At 32.7% G+C, this 9,623-nt stretch overlaps 1 non-coding gene across 1 annotated transcript; it reads right to left on the bottom strand.

The window, feature by feature from the left end:
• Positions 1 to 9,171: 9,171 nt before the first annotated feature.
• LOC147824222 (U6 spliceosomal RNA) lies at positions 9,172 to 9,278 on the bottom strand. Its single transcript, XR_015442655.1, has one exon. It is a non-coding gene; the product is annotated as a U6 spliceosomal RNA (small nuclear RNA).
• Between the last annotated feature and the right edge of the window lie 345 nt (positions 9,279 to 9,623).

The raw sequence follows: 9,623 nt of genomic DNA, 5'->3' as shown, positions 1-9,623 counted from the left end.
TCCTTGAAAGAATTTTTGGACTTAGAATAAAACATTTTTTATTACACACTGGTTTTAGTTAGAAAGTCAGGGCTCAGAATGCTGGGACTAGAGATACGGTCACCTGCAGAAGTAGTTTCCACATGCAGAAGGACATAGAAAACATGGTAACTCAGTAGGTGAGAGGCAGTGGCATGGAAACCCTGATTTTGTCCTCTTCCATTCTCTGATTTCCTGCTGGTGTCTATCAGAGGTCAAAGTCAGCTGGACAGAGAAAATAAAGGAGTTCTTGCAGGCAGTCCATATACAACACATCCCTGGGATAAAGAACAAGGTGACAAAGAATAGAGTGGATCAAGAGTGACAAATACTGTACAATTTTACAGCCAACAATTCTGCATATAAAATTATTAGAAATGTGCATGTGGAGGCAAGTAACATGGAAAAATGTGATAATAAATACAAAAGTGAAGGTAGTTCTAAGCAACATACACAAAAGCTTTCAAGGACTACTGAGAAACCTTACCAATAAAAACTTTCTAATAATAAGATGTCAAAGACCATTGATGCGTATTATTTCTTTTGTCTTGTCAACTTATTGGCTATGTAACCTTCCTTCATTGCTACCTACAAATTATCATATATGCTTTCAGTTAAAGCCTGGTACATAATTTTTAAAGAAAAATGCTCCCAATGTGGAGCAAAGGAGAGAATCTGACAGTAAGAGATCCTGAAAATGATATAATAGCAAAAGTCAGTGAACAAATAATCCCAGAACCACTCTCTTTCCTTGAACCAGCACATTTTCTCAAGAATTTGCTAGACATTGAGAGGGACACTTCTGGGTCATCCATTGAGGTGGAATGGGATTCAGTTAAAATTTCATTTCTCCATCAAAGGGCAGAGTTAGCCCAACTGATACCCAGGATGCATGGGATCATGAAAATAGCCTCAGTATTTTCATATCTGCTTCATATCTTAATGGTTAAAATGCTACTATTCTTCAATACAAAAGAAAATAGAAGAATTTGTGAAACTGAATGCAAATGTATTGTCATTGATAATTTTATTTTCAGAAAAATCCCATTTGACTGAAAAAAGAAAATTTATCTGTGAGATTTCCTCCCTTCCTTCTTCCTTCCATTCTTTCAACATGCATAAAAATTTTCAATATAAAGAAAATTTCTACCACTTAAGAAAATTTTCTAGAGCTTGCAGTATTAGTAACTCTATTTGTATATCTATAAAAATGTTTTTTGTGGCATTTTACCATACAAATATACATTAAATTCTGTTTTGCAGTTGATGATAAATGACATTATAATGTTACTACTTTTCTATTAGCTCTTAAATGAAGGCCAAGAAATTCTGAACATATTAGAACACTCTATTATATTTTACTTCTTCACACTTGAATTATACATCAATTTTGTAGATGTTGCAGAAATTTGTGATCCCTATTATGAGTCTGATGTTTTAAGTAGGTTTAGTACATAAATAAATGATGATAATATCAATATTAGGCCAAAAGACTCCGTAATTCACTCAGAATCCATACTGCTTTAATGATCACTTCTCACAGGTGCAGAGTAATCAAATATAGAGATACCGTTAATAGATTAGCAAAATGTTTCTAAAATTATAGACTTTATTTGATAAAATTGGATCCTTTCTCTTGAGAATTTATTAGCAAAAAACAATACTCTGAAAAAAGTATGTTTATGCCATCACATCAATGATATATAAATAAACTCAATTAACAGAGGGAAACAATGTTTTCAAAATCAGTGATTACCAAGGGAGTTCATGAAATTTCAGGTAGGTAGTAACTTGTTAACTCTGTATTTTATTTACAGTACTGAAGGTTTTTAAGTGCCAAAAAGTATCCATTTTTTTTATTTTTGGTTAGTCTAGGAATACAGATTTAGTGTTCATGTGATTAAAAAGCATAAATCCATCCTAACATCACTTACTGAATATAAATGCTTTACAGATGAATGATGATAGCTTTATTTGGAATGTGTGATTTACATTCAAGGACCCTATAGCTATCAAGTATAAAGATGATAATAATCATAACTTTTCTGTGACTATAAGAAAAATCTCCTAATTATATTCATCTGTGAGGAAAGCACTGTGCAGAAAATCACTGATAAGAAGGCAAAATACCCAATCCATTAATATCCTCAATAAATGTATTACAAAATAGTTTGTCTTGAAAAATTAATAGCCATGATAATCAAAGGAATTTGTGAAATGATTATAAATTTTCAATAAACTTGCAGAAAAAAACCAATTTCTACACTTTCAATGTTACCAACAATTTTATTATGGAATTTGCTTCTGTGGTTTTTTGGTCGGAACACCGAAAGTGATCATTAGTTTTGTTTGATAGGTTGCATTAGTAAGCTTTTGCTATGTCAAATACTGGAAATAAACAATTTAAAGGAAGAAAGGTTTATTTAGGCTCACAGTTTCACAGGTTTCATAGTCAGTTGTTTCCACTGCTGCAGCCCTGAGGTGAGGCAGAGCATCATGGTGGGGGGCTGGTGACACAAAGCAGCTCCTCAAATGACAGCAATGAGACTAGGGAAGAGCAGGAGAAAAAGAGGCCAGGAACTTGTTCCTGGCCTCCAGGCCATAGCCCCATGACCCCTTCAAGTGGACCTCATCTCTTAAGTTCCCATCACTTCCTAATAATGACATCGCATTCAGATCTCATCAACAAATTAATCCACCCACCAAATTAGAGTCCTCCTGATTCAATCACCTTTGGAAAGCCCCCCACATTTTAATATTTATAGAAGTTTCTACAGAGAAAGTCTAAAGTTTAGGGTTATGTTCACTATTTTTCTGTTCTGCTCTGTTTTCTTATATTTTTCAGATATTTATTTCTTTTATTATTTATTTTTTTCAAGTTTAACAATCTCTGTCATTTGGTGCAGGGTTTAATCTACTATATCCATGACATGTTAATGGACATGGGTAGGTTTATGGCCTCTGTCTAGCTGTTTGTATTCTCTGTGTATCCTATCTGTCCTCTCTATACCCATACTGCCCATTCTTACTTAATTGGTCTCTTTTTAAGTGGGTAAATATTTAGTGTACCATTTAAAAAGAATTTTTGTGTATGATTAAATCACTATCTGGTATACAGATTTTGTGAATTTTTCATTTAGCATAATACTAACTTAATACTAGTAAACAAATACTTGCTTCAATATTCTTTATTTTTCCCTTTTTAGTGCTATTTTCATATATATTACACCTTTTATATTATATAAATATAATCTAATTTGTATTCATAAATAGCATTTATAACAAATGTAGATGAAATAAAAATTATAAAATGTGTATACAGTTCTTTATTAATTTGCCATATGATTACTGTGAGTGCTGCTTCTCTTTCAGATTCCTGTTACCCTCTAGTGTCATTTCTTTTCATCTTCAAGTTTCTCATTTATTACTTTTTAATACAGATAAAGGAGAAAGTTTTCTCAGGATCTCTTTACCTAAACAGGTCAATATTTTACCTTATATTTGAATAATACTTTTGGTGGGTATAGAATTCTTTACTGAGTTCCTTGCTTTTTTTTATATTAAATTCTTTTATTGGTACATTGTAGGTATACAACACAATTACATTTCTCATTGGGAATTGTACCTTTACATAATGCATCTTGCTTCTTATTTTTTCCCCATTCCTAGCCCTCCCTTCACCCCCTCCACCCTTCCCTATTTACAAAGACTTTATTTCCATTTTTTTCATTTCTCATCATTTTTCCTTTCCCTTCTTTCCTTTCCCCTGCCAATCGATAATGTAAAATAGGAAGAAAAGGTCCAAAGGGGTAGGGGTAGTTGTTTTGCTTTTTTTTGTTTAACAGTTCAAACATTTTATCCCATTGTCTTCTGCCTTCTATCACTTTTTTTCTGAAGAGAAGTTCCATTTTATACAACAATATTTTTCTACTCGCTGCTTTCAAAATTTTCTCTTTAAATCAGGCTTTTAACAGTTTGATTATGATGCATCAAGATGTGGACTGCCTGTGTTTATTCTAATTATAACTATATAACTTCAGTGTTTCATATTTTCATCAACTGTACAAAATTTTGGTCCAAAGTTTCTGAGAATTTTTTGTTTTGCCTTTTTTCTTTCACTTAGGTCTTCTGTAACTCCCATTATAAATATATTGACACTATTGTGAGTATTGTCTAAGTCTTATTGAGTCTATTAAATTTATCTATTCCATTACATGATCAGAATTTCTTCTTTTTTGTCAGAGCTCATCATTTTAGCAATAGGCACTTTAGATATACATTGAAGAGATTCTTCGTTCTTTCCTCCCTCCTTAAAAGTAACGTTGTTTTGTTGTTTTTATTTATTCTCTATTGTGTCAGCATTAATTTTTTGGAATTTGTCCCTTCCATTTAAGTTTTTTCTTGTTCCCATGTTGTGGAAAGTTAACAGATGTAGATAACTAGTCAGTAATTGGTTAGAATTTGTCTTTAAACACTGACCCAACAAGTCTTCCACACTTTTCTGATGATATAGGGAAGACATCAGTGTATTCAGCTTACTTATTCCTTTGGTACCTGGTCAGGAAACAGATGGAAAATGTATACATAGTTCGCTATCTTCAATATTTTAAATTATTTTATTTTTGGTGGAAGTATATATTCTTGTAGTTTTGTTTATTTTGAGTACCCTTAATTTGTAGAGTGGCTTATGTTAATTTTAGCCACTTTTCTCCTTTCTTTTTAAAAAGGTTTTCCTCCTGTGGATAGATATTTATCGTATGAGATGGGTATCTAAAGATGGAGGTGGGGGAGAGGGAAGTAAAGGGAAGTAGAAAAAGAATTAAGTTATGTTATATCCATATACCAACTCCTCATAATGTATGTAATCATTATGTACAGCAAATTACACATTTTAAAAACTTTAAATATTTCCATGAATACCTAATATACAACTACATAGGCTAAGGGAATTATTTTGATGCCTTCAGATTTTGTTATTAGTATAATTATTTGTCTATATAGTCTAGATATTAGTCTTTTGTGTGAGGAACATCTGGAAAAATTATTTTCCCACTCTGTGAGTTGTCTCTTCATGCCGTTGGTGGTTTCTTTTGCTGTGCAAAAGCTTTTTAGTAAGATGAGATCCAAGTTGTTGATTCTTTGTCATATGTCCTATGAGATCAAGGTTTTATTCATAAAACCATTTATTCATAAAGTCTTTGCCTGCACCTATGTCTTCAATTCTTGTCTACACCTATCTTCCAGCAGATTTAGTGTTTCTGTTTTAATATTTAAATTATTGATTCATTTCAATTTTAGTTCAGTGCATGATGAGAGATAGTTTTAATCTTCAGGATGTGGAAAGACAGATTTTCCAGCATCATTTATTAAAGAGGCTATCTTTCTTCCAGTGAATGTGTTCTGGCTCCTTTGTCAAAGATAAGGTGGATGAGTATATTTTGTCTTGTTTCTGCATCTTCTAATCTGTTCCACTGGTCCTCAGGTTCTGATCCAAATATGAGCATCTGAAATTTCTTAGAGGAAGAAGTACAAATGGAAAATAAACATATGAAAAAATGTTCAAAATCACGTCATTAGAGGGATGCAAATCAAAACAACACTGAGATCCCGTATCACTCCAGAAAGAATGCCTGTTATTAAGAAATCAGCCAATAACAAATGCTGACAGGGCTGTGGGACAAGAGGAACCCTTCTCTACTTTTGGAGGGAGTGTAGACTGGTGTAACCACTGTAAAAGTCAGTGTGGATATTCCTCAAAGAACTAAAACTAGAAGTTCCATTTGATCCAGGTATTCCCCTTTTTGTTATCTTCCTGAAAAAAATAAAAGGCATCATTCCACAGTGATATATGCACAACCATGTTTACAGCAGCACAAATTGTGATAATTTGAGACATTTGTAGGTAAATGGATGCATCTTGAGACCATGCTCTTAAATGAAATAAATTGGATACACATATTTAAATATCACATTATTTCTCTGGTGGGAGAAAATGAAAGAGTAAATAAAGACCAAAATGTATAATAGATATTGGGAAGGGGAAAGAAAATGTTCAAATGGGAAGGGAAATCAGAAAAGGGGAAGGGAAAAAAATAAAGATAATAGAAGAAAAATAAAATGGAACCAAAACTTTTGTAAATGAGGTGAAGAGAGGTTGAGGGGAGGAGAGGTGATCGGAGAAAAAAGAAGAATCAAGATATATTATGTGCAGATATAAATTCCTTATGATAAACGTGATCATTATGTATATCTAAAACATACTAATAAAATTAATTTTAAAAAATCAGCACACATATGAAAAAAATGAATTTTCTTTAAATTAGATGCAAAATGACAAGAGAATTCATTTAACAAATTAAAAATACACAGTGATTTTATATTTACCTATTTATCTAATGTATTTTCAAATAAATATGAAAAAATATTTGCTAAGTGAAAAAATTATTTTTTTGCCTTTATATTGTCTTCCATACATGTTTGTTTTGAAGTTGTCATAAGCTTTGAACATTTCTGAGGGCAACAAGCATTTGTTTCTTAAAAATCTCACCTTCTTCTTTTATCTGTACTTCAGCTAAAACTTGTCTCATTTGTATTACAGTTTTCCTTAAAGTTGCATATGTATATGTAGATGTTACTCTTTCTCCAAATATGGTAGGTGGCTTTTTTTCCTCAGTTGCAAATTTGATTATCCACACCTATCTGCTCTCACATAAATATGAGGGTCATAATTCTTTACTCAACTTGAATTGCCTGGCACTTAATTATATAATGTCGATGTATACTAAGATATGAAAAAATATGCTTCTGCTTTAAGTATAACACTTCCTAGTTAAAAGAAAAGTGCAAATTAATAATACTTCTTGACAATAATTTTACTTGCTTGTTCTGTCCATTTTTAAGCCATGTTTCAAGTTTGTATTTTCATTTAGATTTTCAGTATTTTAAAGGAATGTAGACAAATCCCCATGAAATGTGTATGTCAATTGTTGTGTTCCCCAGATGTCTATTATTACAAGTTTAAATATTTGAAGTGTAACTATAAATGTAGATTTCCATGACTTACTTGATAAATGAAGGAGAATCTTTGTATGCTTTTAATAGTAGCTACTTAAATCTGGTTTAACCAATATGTTGTTGTTGAGCTAGACTTCCAACTACTTCAATTATCTGCATGTGTCTCTTATCCTATTTTCTTTCTACTTTAAAAGTCTTTCTCAACCTCTATTGTTAACCATTAATGAGGTCAGCCCCTTTAAGGCACAGATTTCTAGACTTAAAGTGGAGACAGCTGCTGTCCCTTTTAAAAGACTAAAAATGCACCTTCAAAGTTGTTCTTCCTTTTGTTTCAGATACACCTCTTTGTAGAAACTTACTAGGAACCAGCTAAGGTCTGAGTCACTCCAACTTATTCTTTCAACAACCTAGAATAAATTTAGTTCATGATAATACTAAACTGAGCATGCTCTGAAGTATTCTTGTCCACCATTTTTCTTTTTTGGCCATGTGATCTATAGCTTTGAACTCAGCATGCTTAGAAATGTGTTCCCTATCTTTCCTTTTTTGAATGTGTGCTTTAGCACTTTAATCTGAACATATTCATAATTGTGTTAATCTCATATATGCTTTCCTACATGAATTTTATATATACAGGCTCCTCCAGTAAAATCCCCATCCTTTGATAATTGTGCAGCTGAAATATGTGGATACTTATCAGCTGAATTAGCAAAGGAAAGACTTTTATCAAACTACATTCACTCATCTAAGTGAAACATAGATAATATAGGAGAATTGTATTGATTATACTCTGTGATGTGCTTAGGAAAATTGTGGGACAGCACAGAAGTTTGAGATGCCAAAGTTGAATAAAAATTACTCACAAAAAATATTTTTCATGCTACCATTTAGACTCATAATTTGAAATCCTTCATGATTTCAAATTCTGAATTTTACTTGTTAGGTCTCTTTCTTTTTTTTTTTTTTTTTTTTTTTTTTGGTATGGGGAATGGAACCCAGGACTTGGTGCTTGCCAGGCAGGCACAGAGCCACTGAGCTAAATCCCCAGCCCTGTTAGGTCTCTTTTTTACTCTAACATAATTATCTATAAGTTTTTCATAAATTATTTATATGTAATTTTAATTGTTAATTTCTACCATTTTCCATTCTAATAGGATACAAATCTCTAAAGAGTAAAAGCCATCTTTCTTAATTCCTCCTAAACCTATAGGTTTAATACCTGTCATAGTTACTTTCTCATTGCTGGGACAAAATACCTGACACCCACAACTTAAAGAAGGAAAGCTTTATTTCAGCTCACAGTTTTTGGTGGTTTCAGTCTGTAACCAGCTGGGTCCAAGAGAGGGTGGCATCGCAGAAGAGCATGGCAGAAGAGAAACAGTCCCTGGTATGGCAGGCAGGAAGCAGAACAGAGCAGAGAAATAGTCCCTGGTATGGCAGAACAGGAAGCATTCCACCCATGCTACAAGCCTAGTAGTTGTTGCCACTCACAGCCCAGGTGGTGGTGGTGGGGTCTTCCCTCTTCAGTAAATCCATCATCCACTCCCAGAATTATGCTAAACCTATCAGTGGACTGATCCAGCATCATGTCTATGGGTTAGTCACTCTCAAAAGCCCCACCTAGGAGCATATCAGGCTTTAGGGTAGTGGTGAGGAGCCTACAGTATTTGTGTTGTCTGTTTTCTTTTAAGACAAAAAATGTTAAGCCCTGAGTTGTTTTTTTTTTTTCTAAACTAAAACCTCAATATTCAAGTTTAATTGCAGTATCGGGCCTATGGTGTAAATAAGTGGGTTTGGGGTTCCAGTTTGGGTGCTCGTCTGTAAAAAGTTTGCCATCACTGTTTAGGGGGACGTCTTCATATAAGCCATAGTATGAAAGAAAATAATTTCTTCACAAATTACAATGACATAAATAGAACTTTCCCTTTAAAAAGGTAACATAATTTTGTAATGATAAGTTAAGGAAAGTTTTATGTCTTTCCTAAAATAAGATATATGTACATTTATTATAGCATAACATTTTCCCCTAATTTTTCAATCACTGTCATTAAAACTGTGCATTCTTTTTTTTCAATTTTTGAAACATTTATTTTAAATATAAGATACAATCCAGTTTAAACCACAAAATTTAGTTTTGAAAAAAATATGGAATGCTTCATGAATTTGCATGTCATCCTTGTGCAGGGGCGATGCTAATCTTCTCTGTATCGTTCTAATTTTAGTATATGTGCTGCCGAAGCGAGCACAAAAAAAAAATGCATTCTTGAACCCTATAAACAATTGGAATTAGACAATCTACATCTCAGTACAACCTGATATTTACCATGATTCATTTGACTTTTGCAACTTATTGACTTTGTTCCAATTCTTTTTAAACTCTCTAGCAGATCAGGTAAAGGACAATTTCAATGGAAGAATAGCAAAATTCATCAAGTTAGAACAAAAGGCACATTCAAATTTTATTTACAACTGTTCCACTAATAAGCTTGACGCTATGAAGCCTCTTTCATAAATGAGAAACTATTCTTATTTTCTGTAGCCTCTGCTAACAATAGGACTAATTAATGACAATTATGGCTTCCTTTAGTTAA

Source organism: Heterocephalus glaber, unplaced genomic scaffold (assembly GCF_053883595.1).
Source record: "Heterocephalus glaber isolate CG9 unplaced genomic scaffold, H.glaber_assembly_v1.0 deba00001550, whole genome shotgun sequence".
NCBI lineage: Eukaryota > Metazoa > Chordata > Mammalia > Rodentia > Bathyergidae > Heterocephalus > Heterocephalus glaber.
This window is presented reverse-complemented; position numbering and strand designations above follow the sequence as displayed.